At 39.1% G+C, this 15436-nt stretch overlaps 1 protein-coding gene across 3 annotated transcripts in view; it reads left to right on the forward strand.

Annotated features, from left to right (window-relative positions):
- Nucleotides 1–2668: 2668 nt before the first annotated feature.
- The window catches only part of SORBS2 (sorbin and SH3 domain containing 2), a 160021-nt gene continuing 147253 nt past the window's right edge, over nucleotides 2669–15436 (forward strand). For all 3 annotated transcript variants that reach the window (XM_080590132.1, XM_080590135.1, XM_080590134.1), the window contains exon 1: nucleotides 2669–3380. The gene's annotated coding sequence lies outside the window, so the exon portion shown is untranslated. The remainder of the gene's footprint in view (nucleotides 3381–15436) is intronic.

Here is a 15436-nt window from a genome sequence, read left to right on the forward strand (position 1 = left end):
GCACTGTGGCTCAAATGACAACTGTGTAAAAGGGATATACTTGTGATAAAACCTTCCCCTAAACACCATAAAAAATGTTTCTGAAATGCTTTTGTGATTGTTTCATTTAACTACATTCAATATCTTAAATTTTTAAATCAATTCATTACTCTGTACAGTCTACACATAATTCTGTCAGTATCTTTGCTAAATATCTGATCAAACCCACAATACAAAAATTGATCATAATCATTATTTGTGAGAACCTGAAAACACAAAGCCTACAGCTGGAGATGTGTGCTTCATGTTCAGCTGGCTGGAGGAGCTATCGTAGATATTTTCCCATTTGGATAGTCAAATATATCTAGGAACAATTACAACAATGAAGGAAATAAAGTGTTGGTTTTAATAAAGTAATTAGTTCTTAACTAGGATGTGCTCTTTTGATATTTCCTGTCCATGGATGACAAAATCCTCTATTTGTTACAGTTCATGCTTTCAAAACAATTGTAGAATGCACCAAAGTTGTTGAAGCTAAACTTACTTTTACTTATTACTTTTTTTAAAATGAAAAATATTTGTATAGAATTGATTGAAGGCCATAAGATGTTGCTTTAATGGAGGTATACAGTTATGTATTTTATGAAACTTCAGAGAGCCAGAAACTATTTTGTGAAGAAAAATAACAGGAAGGGCTAAATTACAATGGTGAATGATACATTGATGTGGTTTCTGTAGATAAGGCTGAGAATAATGCTTGTTATTTTTGTCTTAAAACCGAAGGCTATTGGTGACGTTTTGTTGCAGGACCTGTGAGTTCTTTCAGCTATGTTTTTTGATGTAAGCATCTGTCCTTCAGGTACTATAGGGAGATCAGGAAGCTCATTTAAATTGACATTTGAATAGGATTTGAGTCAAGGAGCCAACTATTTTCAGTTGTGTTCTAATGCACAGCAGACAAGTGGCTATCGTTAAGTACTTAAATACCTCACTGTAGGGTCAGTATGATTCTATACATTGCACTTGAATGTTATGGGATTAGTCTAGCAGCCACCACTTTGGCTGCATGATTCTGGACTCTTTCTAGATAGATATATCAGGGTAACCAAGCACTGGGGACCTGTCCAGTTTATCCAGTCCTTGACAGATGCACTGTGGTTCCAGTTCCCATCTGTAATACCATGATTTCAGTGGGTTGTACCAGGAAAAAAAAAAAATTGACTGCTTGTGCAAAGCATGCAACAGAATCTGTTCCTAGGACTTCTGTGGAGCTTCTAAGTAATATCAAATAGGTTGGGTTCTCACACTTTGTGTTTTAATGGCTTGCTGAATCAAAACCATAATCTGCTCTTGGATTAAGCCTCTTCCAACTTCTACTTAATTGCTTATGTCAGTGAAGACAAGGAAGGGTTGCACGTACATACATGTCATAAGTCCTATAGGTGTACCACAGACAAAAGCTCCATCACTCTTAACATGAAGTATGGCTATGTTAGAAACAGATCTAGAGCCCTGAAGATTGAATTATAACTTGCATTCTAGAGGCAGTTTCTCTAAAGTAACTTCAAGAACACTTAGGAAAGTAATGTGCTTCCACTGTGTTAAGAAAACTGTATGTAGATATACAGACACGGACAAGCATCTTCAAATCTTTTCAGGCTCTAACCTTTTGTTTAAAAACTCACTACCTCTGCTTTTCCATAAGCTAAGACTTCAGCCTGCCTGTCAATAATACTATGACTGTAACTACAGTATGTTAGTGCATTAAAGTGACGGAAACCTCACTTGTGTTTTCACTTTCTGAAGAACGTTTAGAGTCAGTGACTGTATCAGCGCATTAAGAAGAAAGGGACTGGATCTGCGGTCTGTTTCATGTTGCTTATTAACAAAAAAAAAAAGTTAGTGAGCTAATCATGGTGAAATGGTATTTTTGTAATGCAGATTGGTTCTGTTTTAATACTTACTTTGTGTGTAAATAATTACTTCAGTAGTTTAATGTTTTCTAGCCAAAAGCTTCAGAATCAGGCTGCCAAACCAGCAGACTTCCTTTTCTGATCAGAAAGTACTGCTGGAGAGTAATCACGGCACAGAAAGTATGTGCTTGAGTCATGGCAGCTGAAGGTCCTTTTGTCTCATGCCAGCACAGGGTTCTTAGCACCAACTGCAGTTTGAGACATGGCTAACTTTATTTTCTTTTCTTTTTAAGAAGTCTAAGAGAAAGAAATAAGAATAAATTAATATTGAAGCACCGATTTTGAATGTGTTGGAATGTTTCAGCCCTGTCATGTCAGAAATCTAAACAATTTACCTCCTTTTTCCCCAGTGAGACAAATGGTAGTCCCTCTTGCAATGCTTTCAGAGAGACCACTGCTCACACAAGGACACCGGTGTAAAGATACTGGGGACAGAAGTGTGTAAACCTGCCACAGCGGCCCTCAGTTCTCAGCTTGGGACTGCACTGAGACACCAGTGGGTGTCTTGGGCCCTGGTGGCAGAGCTTTGGCTTGGAGGGGTGGAGCAGCAGGGCTGGTAAACCTCATGTGGCCCTATAACCCTGTATAAGTACCACACCTCGCAAGGAAGGCCATGGTTTGTTGTGCAAAGAAAGCCCAGCCCTGTCAGCGATTAGGTAGGGGCCGAAAGAAATCTTCCTCCACTTAACACTCAATTTTTTTGCGTGTCAGGTACGGCATGCATGGACGCTGCTCCCCACTATTTCTCAAAACTTCAGGTGGAGGAGCGCTGCCTGCGTGTTGCCTCCTTCGGTGCTCCAGATGGGAGACGAGGACAGCGTATGTCCGCCAGCAGCTCTCCACGGTTCAGACCTTGCCTCCTCTCCCTGCTGGGGGCCCGCACCCGCGGCGGGGTCCCTCGGGGCAGCGGGGCCGGCGCTGCGCGGCCGGGGGCGTGCCGGGGCCGGGCGGGCGGCCGTTGCCATGGCAGCGTAAAGCCGGGGCAGCCCAGCGGGCTCCGTGCCGCCGCGCCGCAGGGCCCAGCCATTTTGCGTGCGGGGAGCGGGGCGCCGCGCAATTAGCGCCGACCTCGGCGAGGGAGGAGGAGGAGGAGGAGGAGGAGAGGAGGAACGGGCGTCGCGGCTGCCATTTTGACAAGCCGGGGAGTGCCGCCGGCCGCTCGGAGGAGGCGGGATGCGGCGCGGCACCGCTGCGGACCTGCTGTCAGGCTGCCCAGCCGCGCTCCGCCCCGTAGAGGCACGGCTGCCCCGCAGCGCTCCCGCAGCCGCTCGCTAGCAGCTCCCGGGGGAGAAGCCGGAGCTCCGGGGGAAGCAGCGGGTGCCTTTCCCTGCCGCACAGCCAGCAGGTGCGTGGTGCCGGCGAGGAGCCTCCCCGCTCTGTGCAGCCGCCCTCCGAGCGAGGCTTCCAGCGGGGACCCGGCTGCTGCAGGTATCTCGGCCCCTAAAGGGCGGCTTCGGACCCGGGGGGGTTGTGGGGTCGTGGGGGTGTCGGTAAGATTGCTTTATCCGTGCTGGTCGGTGTCTCAACGCGATGCGCCGTGCGGTTGCCGATGCAAAAGGATGCCTCCGATAGGGGATAAAGCCATATGCTCGCGTTTTCTATTAAAACGTGTTTTTTTTTTTTGTTGTTGTTGTTTGTTTCCCACCGTGCTTTGTGCTGTCAGGATGCCGTGGGGTATAACGCATCGTAAACTCACAAACGTATTCATAAAGCCTTAACTCAATGAGTTCTTTGTTACTAGAATTCGTGCATTGTGCTCAGCCTCAGCGTAACTAGCCTCAAATTGTCCGGCTGCTGCCGTGCGGTATGTAGGTCATAATAAAAAGCAAGCTTTTTTCACCAGCCTTCAGTGTGCTGCATGCCCCAGCGCTGTGGTTGACTAGTTCGTGGTACTTGTGCTGCTAAGAGCAGTGGTATCGCAGCCAGCTCACACCTCCCTTCCGAAGATATCGCGCATACCGTGCTGCACGGAGCACAACACGCCCATTGTGTCCCTCCGTTTGGCGTTCAATAAAAGGAAGGAAACCAGCACTCCACATGGAGCACGAGCACGTTAATAGCACAAGACGGTTAAACTTTTATTGAGCAATCTCGGCAGCAGGCTTTCTACCAAAAGCTAGAACAAATAAAAACATCAAGACGAATGTAAGGCGGTGATGGAAACAGGATAAGTCGTCTGATGGGGGCTGTAGGCTAATGCTGTAGATTTTCAATGCAAAATGAGCTCCTTTGAATAGGTATTAATCGCAGCACGTCTGTTTTAGTGATGAAAGCTATAGTTAGAAGCAGGTCAATAAAACTACAATGCATCAATACAAATTTTTATATTAAATGTAGCGTTTCTTGAACTTCCAAATGTATTCTGAATTACCTGATACTGAAATGCATTAAATTATTCTGACAACTGAACCAAATATGCTGATTTACTTTGCAGCTACAGAAAATGAAATGATAATTGGTTTAATTCTTAATAATTACGTGGATTTCAGTTACACTGAAATGAGCCATTTGTTTGGACAGCTGAGAAGACATTGGATGAGGAATTTAAGGTCTGGTATCTTTATAGTTAAATTAGTAACCAGTGTTCTGTAATTAGGAGCCAAATTCCAGTGTGTTATTTCTGTGTATATGTCCTGCAAAGGTATTTGGACAAGCATGGTTAGCAACCATCCCCCAAATGAGACACATTTGGAAACAGCAGTTTATAAATGGATTGCTACCATGCATTTTCTCCATTAGAAAAGCTCCATCTTCCTTGAATCATTGCAGGATTTTGTTAATGGGTGAATGCACACCCTGAGTCCTTTCTTATACCCATGTGTAGGGGTCACACAGTAAGTTGTTGAGAGAGCTGCTTTCATCTGCGTTCTATAAAGTGGAATGCGTATTTACAGTGTGGTACTACATGCATATTCATGAATGAGTCTGTAATTATGATGAAAATGATAAACAAGCCAAGCTAGCATTTCCTTTAAGGTGTTTGTAACCCTCTAACAAAGAGAGCTTTTGCTATAACAGTAAGAGCTACAGATATAGCAGTAAGCAGAATGTTGAGGATTTTACAGTTCGAGGTGGACATATCTCACTGTGAACAATTTATGTTGTTAGAAAGCATGTGAGGCAGGATTCACTATGACAAGTCAGTAAACAGTGTACACCCAGTTAGGTGCTGATAGATGCATCTTATTAGACTCTATTATTATTGAGAACAGCGTTATGCATTCTTTCCATTCTGCTGTTCTCCCTTTGTCTTTTTTCTCATATCAATTCCCAGCTTCCCTGTTTCCTTACGGTCTCTTTGGCAACATCTGATCCCTCTGAGCTATTTGTAAATCAAATTGGTGACTCTCAGTAATGGCCATGGAGGTGCTGCAATAGAATATAGTTTGGAGGAAGAATTTTAATGAGGTGGAGGTAAGAAACAGCAGCTAAGTAAAGAGTTTCTCCACTATGGGCTAATTGTACATGATGTAAGGCATGAAGGGGTAGAATCCTGTCACTGGTGTCAAAAGCAAATGGGCATAGAAGGTGGGTGTTTTTCAGCTCATAATCAGCTGAAAAGTGTTAATAAGCAGAAGGTTACCAAGAAGACCTTGAGAATAATATGACAGAAGAAAAATTGGACTATTCAGAAATGGAAAGGATGTGATCAAGTTCTGGCTGAAGTGTAGAACTTTTTCAGGATTCAGTAGAGCCATGATGATTTCAATCCAAGAAATGATTATACATGATTTGAAAGTGTAGGTTATGCAAAGTCAGACTCTTGGTCTGCAGTGATGTACATATCACCAGCTGTCATGGTTTAACATTAGTCACTTCTTTTTGAGAGAGATGACTTTAGAAGGTGACCTTGGAGCCATGTATTGTGATCATGAACAGGTTACCAACAAAGCAAAAGCAGGCAGATCAATCTTAAAATGTAGTATCATAGTAGCAGGTGCAAATAGCAAGAACAAACAGGGTGACTAAAGAAGGTTTAATCAAGTGCTGTAACAGTTGTTTGGTATGTTTGTTTAAAATCACTAGCTTTGAGTAAACAGTGATAAGCATCAACCAACCATGCGGTTTGTGGAGCACAGTAACCCTGTGAGAGAGCTGGTGTGAGAACATTACCTACCCTCAGCCTATGGACTAGTCTCCAAAATGCAGTATGCCTACATATAAGATCAACCTGTGAGTAAAAATACAGATAGCACGTGCCCAGAAAACACACTCAGGTACCAGATCAGGGTACATTGTATAACATTAATACCATGGAATGGCCAAATGCCACCTCTGTGTTGAAAGGATCAGGTATTGAGTATAGTACACCAATGACGAGGGTGCATCTGGAGCTGGTAAATTGCATCAGGTGTTACCTTGAAACAGTATTTCTGCTCCACCAAGTCTGTCTGCATAACATGGACATACAAGTTAACAATTCTGGATTGTTTGTAATCTTGAATTTTATAAATGTGTGGCTTGATAGTGTCCTACTACACTGATCTTTTTGTTGTCACTATTTCAGTATTGCATCAAGTGAGTTACTCATTGACAGTTTGTATTTTTTTCATATTCTGTTGGATGTAGGGCATAGCTTCCTATTAGAGATGACTACCATAATATTCAGTCCATCTTCATTTTTCTTCAAATAGTATGGATTCTTCTCATGCAAGCATTTTAACAAAAGTATTCTACTGTAACAATAAGTAAAAAAAAAAAAAAAAGTCTCGAGGAGATGACAACACTTCTGTAATTATGAAGTTTCTTAATGGTCTTGAGCCCAGTCTAAAAAGCTAAAAAGACTTTCAAAGGCACTGATTCTATGGAAAACCTCATGTATGGGAAGGATTATGGTGGGATAGTGGACAGAAGTAAATACTTAAAGGGCAGCATGTATCTTTGAGTAAAAGCATGCCGAATGACAACGTTCTAGATTTACTCTTGCTTTCAGTTTCTTTGAAGCATTAACTGTATTTTTGTGTTCAAACTTATTGTTCCATAACAGAGATACAGCATAGCTAATGCTGTTGTAAAGCAGGAAATTCCAAAGGCTGAGCCTTTTCTCCTATTATTGCTAGCTTCTTTCCCTAAACAGACTTAATTTTAATCTTTCTGTACTGAATAAGGATGGTGTTCTGATCCATCCACCCTTAAAAACGTCACCAGCCACCATCAAGGGGTTGAACAGGACAGATGTAGTTCTGTGTTCTTAAATAACTTAGGTAACATAATATATATGTATTTATATGTGTGTGTGTGTATATATATGTATATGTGTATATATATATATATATAAACAGCTGATGCTGAGAATCCCAAGCCTCAAAGGATTGGTGGGGGAAATAAGACAGCAGGAAAAGCAATCCTTTTTCCTCCCAGTCTTTACTATAATTACATTACACAGTAAACTTTTTCATTAGCCTTTTCAGCAGATAAATAATTTGAAAGCTTTGCTTTTTGTAGGGCATTTGTCTTGCATTTTATGTACAAGTATTAAAGCAGTGTACAGCTGAATTGTCTGATGGGTAAGTTAAGTTACCCCTAGTTCAGCAGTGGTTGCTGACTAGCTAGGTTTGTCCACAAGCATAGCAGTTTTTACTCTTTTGCTCCTTCAGAATCCAAAAAGACAGGCAAAGATGCGTGGAGAAAGCCCAAGGGAATCAGTAACTGCAGTTTTCATAGCTGAAAAATCAACCTTTTACAGGATTATAAAAGTGGTAAAATGCATTGTTGTCTAAGGCTGTTTTTAGGATCAACAGTTCTACTAATAGGAAATCAGTAGTTATGACTGAAGGTCAAATTAGCTGGAAAGGTCCTTGTGTTTTGTTTTGGTTTTGTTTTTTTCAAACAATTTAAAAACAGTGGGTCCTGTTCCTTACTGACATTTTTCTTTTAGGAGTGACAAGAGGTGAGTTCCTAGTTCAGCCACAGTAATACTGAACGGTAACTGTAATGCTCTTTAAGAGGCTTAGGGTTGCATGGCGTAGCCCATGATGAGAAGGTGTAGCAACTGCATCAAGAGCAGGATGTAGCAAACGTGTGTTCTTTTGAGTACATTGCAAGTCCTCGGACTTGCACTCTAGCCTGAACGTAAAGCTTTGTCACCACAGAGAACCTTGAGTGTTATGTTTAATAAAGCCATATATTTTTCAGTGGGAAAAGCATGGATAGGCACAAGTTTGCAAACCTTGCAAACCGTGCCACTTTGCAAAAAGGTGCAGATAACTACTTAAACATCGTGTCCATGGTAAGTGATAAGGGTGCAGAAGATGCAGCAGATTTTGTTTTGTCAGCATGGTGTAAATATTTGTACCTGATGTATGAATTTAAAAGATGAATAGGCTCCTATTGACAGAGATCTGGTCAATGTTTGTCATAACATATAGTGACCTGTCTCTAGATATAGCTGTAAGTAACACCAGTAAAGGAATAGAAATAGGGATTTCTGGAATGTAATTTGTGGAAGAGAGATTAGTTCTTCAGTTTACTATGTACAGAAAAGGTGGAGTTATGGAAACAGGGTGGTCAGATTTATATTTTTACTGTAATTAATGACATGAAGTGTCAAAGTATGGTAGACTACCACAAAACCTGTAAGAGTACAAATTTCAATTCATGGCAGTTAGTGTTAAGACTACTTCTGGTCTCCTGATCGGAATAAAATTAAATATAAATAAAACATTTAATCGCTGTTGGCAGCTAATCTCATAAACTGCTTTGAATCAGACTATAGCAAGGATACACCATAGGACTGACTTCTGAAAGGCCATTGTTTCACCAAAGCTTCATTTTAGGAAATGAGAAGGGGGAGGCTGTCCATGGTGCAGGTGTCTGGATCATTTCTGATGTGTGAAAAATGCATGAACTGGGAATTGCACACATTACTACAGAGGTCTGTGTTTATAAATATAAACAGTATTTTCACTCTTACAAGTGTCCACAAGGGAAACTTAGCAATCCACAGCCACAGAACTAAGCGAACTAAGTGTAGTGTAAACATAAATAAATTGGATGTTTAAATGTTGTCTTTGTTCGTTTTATCTTAATATTAAAAATGATACACGAGTATAAAAACAGAATTATTTCCTTTTTGTAAGCATAAACGTAATCTGAAATCCAAGATGTTGGCACCAAATATTCAAGCAGGTGCAAAATGAGATTTGTAAGGTACTAAATGCCTGTTTGTCCCTGAATCTCATGTTCATTTGAGAACCTCAATTTCTCTACTCTATTATGCAGATAATGAGAACTTTTGTAGTTTGGCTGTGGCAAATAAGGATGGAATCATTGGTATGAGGTGATTAGTAATTGGTGAGAACTACAAAGAAATGGTGTTTTAGGAAGGCCGTTCAGTAAATCTCTAGCACAGAATGTTTTGCTCTCTGCAGTGAAGCAGGTGGGGTAATGGATTAGATGTCCCCAGTTTAGGCTTGATATACTGCTTTTAAACACCATGAGACTTCTGTGGAGGTTTTGAATTTCAAAAAGACTGTAGCTTTTGAGGCAATCCTCAACTGTAGTGACTGGCCTAAATGAAAGCTTCCCTTTTAACATGGAGCTCCCACTACTGACTTTGGTGCATTTTGTGCTTTAACTTTTTTTCAGGTGTTAAGCAGCTATTGTCTGTTTCACGTATCAACTCTCTATTTTCTTTTCTATTTAACATACAGTAAGGATTTTGGAGATGAGCAAGCAGTAGCATCACAAAGGGATGGTGATGGAAAATATTCGGTATGCATCACTTAATTCATATTGATTGTGTATATCACACTGCTCCTTCTAGCCAGTTATGCATTTTACACATTTTAATGAGCAACTTAAGACAGAAGCCAGCAGTTGCCAACACTATTTTTATTTAATTTTATTTCTAGTGAATTTCTAATTAACAGGGATCTCTGAGCAGTGACATTCTCCCAGATAATCAGATTCATGTTAATTGCAGTGTTTTTCTTCTGGACAAATCTGTACTTCTTAGGAATCTCAAGAAAATAATTTCAGTGTGAGCAATGCAATCAAATGGTTTGCTTTGAATAAACAAAATATAAAAGAGGCTAATCAAATGAAGTGCTACTGTGTGAGAGCTAAGCGAGGTGTTGACAGGTCTGACAGTAGAATAAAGACCAAACCAAAGGCTCTGTTTTGACATACATGCAAAACAGAGATATTGAGGCAAATTCAGTTCTCTAACAAACCTCTTTAAGGGTCGCTCTGCAGATATAGATCATGTAATCTGAGCCTTGTAAATTATCCTTCTACTTTTAAACAAATACAGGAGAGGTTTTTAATTCATTACTCGCATAGCTGTAGATTTACACTTTCCTGTGCTTTTGACAGTGGCATTTTATTCACAGATTTATGGTCTTGGGCAAAGGCCAGATTCAGGACACGTTTTATTATCAGAACTGCAAACCCTAGAAAATAGCTTGGAAATCTGCACCTGTTCTACTTAATACATACTATAGTGAAGCATTAGGAGGATGCCTTCCAGTTTAAGGCAATGGTTTTCTTAAAAGCAAAACAAAAGTAATTGTGGAGATGTGTTAAATTAATTCAGGTATGAATTTGTTTACTTCCCATAGTATTTAGTGGTGTAATTATCTTAAATACAGTTCTTTAAAGTGTAGATCAGTTACTGTTTAGATAAAACCACGAGTGAAGATAAATACATCAGTATGACTAAGTAACAGCTATGAACTGTACAACAGCAAGTGTTCTACTGTTTCTATGTAGACGTGTTCTACTTCCAGTTCTGGCATGCTCTCTCGGTATCATTAGCTGTCAGAAGAGAAAGGGCAGACAAATTATTTCCTAATGAACGGATAAAAAGACTGTCATCTTAGTTGCTGTCTGAAAGGAAACTACATTTAAGTAATTGTTTCTGTCAATATTAGAACATCACCATGCAAAGACGGGACTGGAGTTGAGTTCTCTTTGCACTAGGTGTTAGGCACACGAGAGGGATCACACGCGATTCCAAAGGTAAACTGAAAAACAGATTTATTCACAAATGTCTCTGACCACTCAACCATAATACCAGTACTTTCCTCTTTTCCTGTAGGCAGCTTAGCAGAAATTAAAATTTAGAAGGGATTTGAGGAACAAGCAAATAGTATCTTGGTAGATAAACTTGGGAAGTGTTCTTATGCTAGACGGATACTGTCTGTTACAAATGAATGGAAGAGTATGTGGGAGAATCCGAGCAGAAGTTGTACAAAGCTGTGATGAGAGCCTTGGGAGTTGCAAGAGTAGACAAGCAGAGAGAACTGTGACAGCTCTAGAAAGGGAAGAGAGGGGAGATATAGTTGTGGTGGTGGGAAGAGGAGGAGGCAGCTGTATGCCCACTGGTGGACAATGTGTGCCCACTATTCCAGGGCAAATGAGAGCGGTGGCCTCAAAGCCAAAAGCTAGAGCGGGCTCATGGGGCACATTTTACATTGATCAGACAACATTACTGAAAAGTAGGGGCCCAGATACTGTAGTTAAATTGTGTGATGACAGAGGCCTAAACAACAGCATTCCTGATAGGGGGCAAAAAAAAAATAAATTTAAAAAAGAAAAGTCAATCTCATCAGGATAAACTATCCCATACTGTTCCAGAGAGTGAAGGGAAGCAGGTGTGAGGAAAAATGAGGTGGCTTCTTGAGAAATTCATATACTCGATTTTGGTGTGTGTTTAAAAAAATGTCATTATTAGCATTCTAGTCAAATTTCTGACTTACACACAGCATACCAGCACATGCCACAGATGTTCATGTATTTAGTGTCTATATGTACACTTTCTTAGAATTTTAATTCTTTTGCAGATTTGGAAGCAAGTTGTGATCCCCTTCTGCAGTTGAGGCCTTTATGTACAATTCAGTTTTATACCCAAATGGTTAAGTTTTGGCTGCTCACAAACACTTCAGAATGAAGCATTAGAAGTTTCAAACAGATACTTATTTGAGCCTCCCTTTCGCAATGAGACTGTCTCTAGCTGTCTTCCACCAGCAATGGAATAATGCGATTCTGTGGATAGGGGTCAGGCAGCAGGAGTAACACTTCACGGGAGAAGCTGCCGCAGTGCTCTGTCCATCTGGCCACTATAAAAGAATAATACTTGATTCTCTAATTCTGAAGTCAGTTTCCCAACCCAGATATGAAAAAGCTATTTACGCTTCGAGCTATCCGCTTCTTCTGCTTTATCTGTATATTTGTTTAAGAGTCTCTTTTCTTTCCTATCCATTGTTTTTATACTTTCTGTATGTTTGTCTGTTTTCTTACTACAAAAAATGTTTCCAATACCTGGTAATAGTTTGTTTTTTATGGGAATTGTTTTGGTTGGGACAAAGTGTTTTAGAATGTTAGTGGGATATCTTCTTTGTGTTTTGCATTATATACCCGGGTATCAAGCATACAAAATGTGAATTGTTTGTTTGTTTCAGTGCACATACTTGATTTTTTAAATTACAGCTGACCAGAAGCTTGAAGATGGCCTGAGTTCATACATGACTTAAAAGAACAATTACACTGTAAGCTTTCTTATGTGTAGCCTTTTCAGAAATCTGTATAACTCTATTATCACTTTCAGTGTTATATAAATCTTAATCAGACTTCTATAGGCTTTATTTTCCACTAGGTTTAGGAACAGCTTCTCTTTAGGTTCGTTACAAGCATTTTTCAGAACTAGTAGTTGATAATGCCATGACAAAGTTGCATCTTTCATATGTAAAATCTAATGATACAGTATGAGTGTAAAATTTGTATGCTTCTTTTTTTTTTCCAAAACATTGCAATGTAATTTCTTACCCTTAAATGAGTATCTCCTACTGTAATTGCTGAAATTTTCCCACTGAAAAGGGCTTAGCATCTAACTTTTTTTAATCCCCTAACCTAAAATTCCTAGTAAAATACTGGAAAGATTCAAATAAGCTGAACAAAAATGTAGTACTTATGTCTATTTCTGTCACTTGAAACAATGATTTTTTTTTTTCTAAATGTAGGTAGGCAGTTAAGTCTTATCATTAGTTAAATCCATGCTGAAAAGATCAGCACCATCTGAATGAATCTGCCTACCTCATTTACAGTATTTATTACTGGAAATTGTTTTACACTTATATGCACAATTTTCAAAAAATTTTGGATTTCATGGTAGATGCATAATTCTGCATTCTAAAACTTAATAAACATCAGAAGCTACTCTGAAATTATGCTGTGCACTTCAGGATTGGAGCCCACAAACGCCAATCAGACTTGAAAATTGAAGTCTGTGTGGTTTTGGTGTTTTATCATGCTTTATTTTGTGCTGTCTGTATTGGAAATACGTGAAAGTTTGAAATGTCGCCATCTAAATGAAGCTAAGGGGTCACCTTTTATGAAGAGGCTGAATCAGGAAATAGAGATATCAAGTTGCCATTATCAAGGCTGTAACGTTTTGATATGTTAGCATAAGAAGATTTTGTATGCTTACTTTTTAAAGTATCAATCACATAAGTTTATAGCACAGAGGTTTTTTTACTTACTTAAGTGTTTTTTCTGTTTTTAAAAGTATTATAAAAATGATTTGAAGCACTTGACTGTGGGACAGTTTAGACTTTGATCGAGATTCACGTTTCTAGTTCATCCCACCAGTCTATCATTAACTGATATTGTTATAAATAACCCAAAGCTGTACAGGTACTATGTAAAACTACTATTAGTGATTTCCTACACCCATTGTACTCTGGTTTCAAAATATAGTCTTTAGGTAACCGTCAGTCGTTTATCATCTCTTTTCACCCTGCTGATCCGAATGCAAAGGCTAATAAATAAATAAAATGCTTTTCTAGTATTTTCCTTATGAGCAATTTTTTTAATTGCCATAGAAATCAAATGTGCATGAGTTTAAATTGCATGTCAAGTGGTCCATAGCAGAAAGCAAAGCAATGCATGGAGCATAACATGTTTGGAACACTACATTTGTTATAACCATACTTCTGCTGAGATGTTAAAAAATGCCTGCTTTTGATGTTTGTATATACAATGCTAATTTAACAATGTCCTTATCTCTACATTCTTTTCCAAGAGGTAAGATAGAAATCTGGAAAAATTAACTATCTTCTGTAAATTTAATAGAAAAAAATTACCTTTAAACCTCTCAAATTTATTTTTCCACATATATAAATTTTTCAAGCCATTCTAGAAGCAGAGGATAGCAAAAGTCACTGTCTTCATCCTTTAAGTACATATTTTTGCTAGTCTATTTTTACTTTTTTACTGATCTTTGTCTAAGGATTAGAATTGAGAGTTTGTTTTGACCAGGACCAAACTAACGAAAAATTAAAAAACCTTGAGGCAAAAACAGGTCTTTCAGTTTTTATAAATAATAGGTGGATGACTTTGAAAAGCAGAGGATGTTGAAGTTCTCAGGAAGTAAACAATTTCTAGGAAGGGAAATCCGCATTTCCATATGTTTGCTGTTCAAAGAGGAAATTACCTAATAAATGTACAACTTTAGGGATACAAAATGGAATAACTAGTTTAAATTATATTAGCTTTGTTTTCCGGTTCTCACATGCCTTAGGATCTGCCCAAATGAGACTGTGATGTTTTCATTTCTGTTCTTCAAGGCTTCTTCCTTATAACTTCATCTGCTGGGGATTTAGGTTTATGGTATGTGCAGAGGTGCTGCTTCCTTTACACAACGTTCAAAATACATGTAGTCATATCATGTGCTGTTTGAAAGTGTTCTCAAGAGCATTTCTATCTGCCTTCCTCATTATTGCTGGCCTTTGTTCTGTCACCTCGGATCTCTTAAGGCCTGGTTTACATAAGGTGTGTGCACAGCAGCTCTTGAAAAGTGCATGTACCCCATCAATGTGTATGAATACTGGCTACCAAAATCTGAGATAGCAAGAAAGTGTTACTTTAAATTTGTGTCTATAGACCATCTTGAATAATTTTTCTATGCAGCAAGGAAGCCTATGGTGAAAAACATGGTTGCAGTTCTGGATTTTTGTATTAATTACTGATGTTCATTAGTAATCAGTGGTGAAAGTGTACTGAGGGAGGAAAATTAGGAAATTGCTTAAAAAACCCTTTAAATGTCACCCTCAAAGACTTCTGTCTTGTCATTGCTGTAGGTGCCACTTAAAAAAAGAGTCTAGCTCTGTTAGTGAAAAATTAGTAATGTCCTGCAAAGAAGCCAGCATGGAACAGCTGGCAATGCAGCTGTAACATCCTGTTTCGCCTTATACACAGCAAACATCAGCTTGTCTTTCCCCAGCTAGGAGAAGCATGAATATAGCTCAAACAAATATTTCAAATGACTAGTATGTTTGACAATTAATGGTACTATAGGGAAACCAAATAGCAAACAAAAACCGTGAAAGAGCTCTCATTTTCACTTAGCAAGAGTTGAAGCAATGCATGATAAATGACAATGTACTTAATGTGCTTCTGTTAACAAGAAGGCAAAACAAACAAAACCTCAGCACTGATTTCCAGTCATCCTCTTAATGGGCTAGGGCCAATTTGGTTATAGAGTA

This window comes from Anser brachyrhynchus (assembly GCF_964034855.1).
Source record: "Anser brachyrhynchus genome assembly, chromosome: 4".
In the NCBI taxonomy this organism is placed as follows: domain Eukaryota; kingdom Metazoa; phylum Chordata; class Aves; order Anseriformes; family Anatidae; genus Anser; species Anser brachyrhynchus.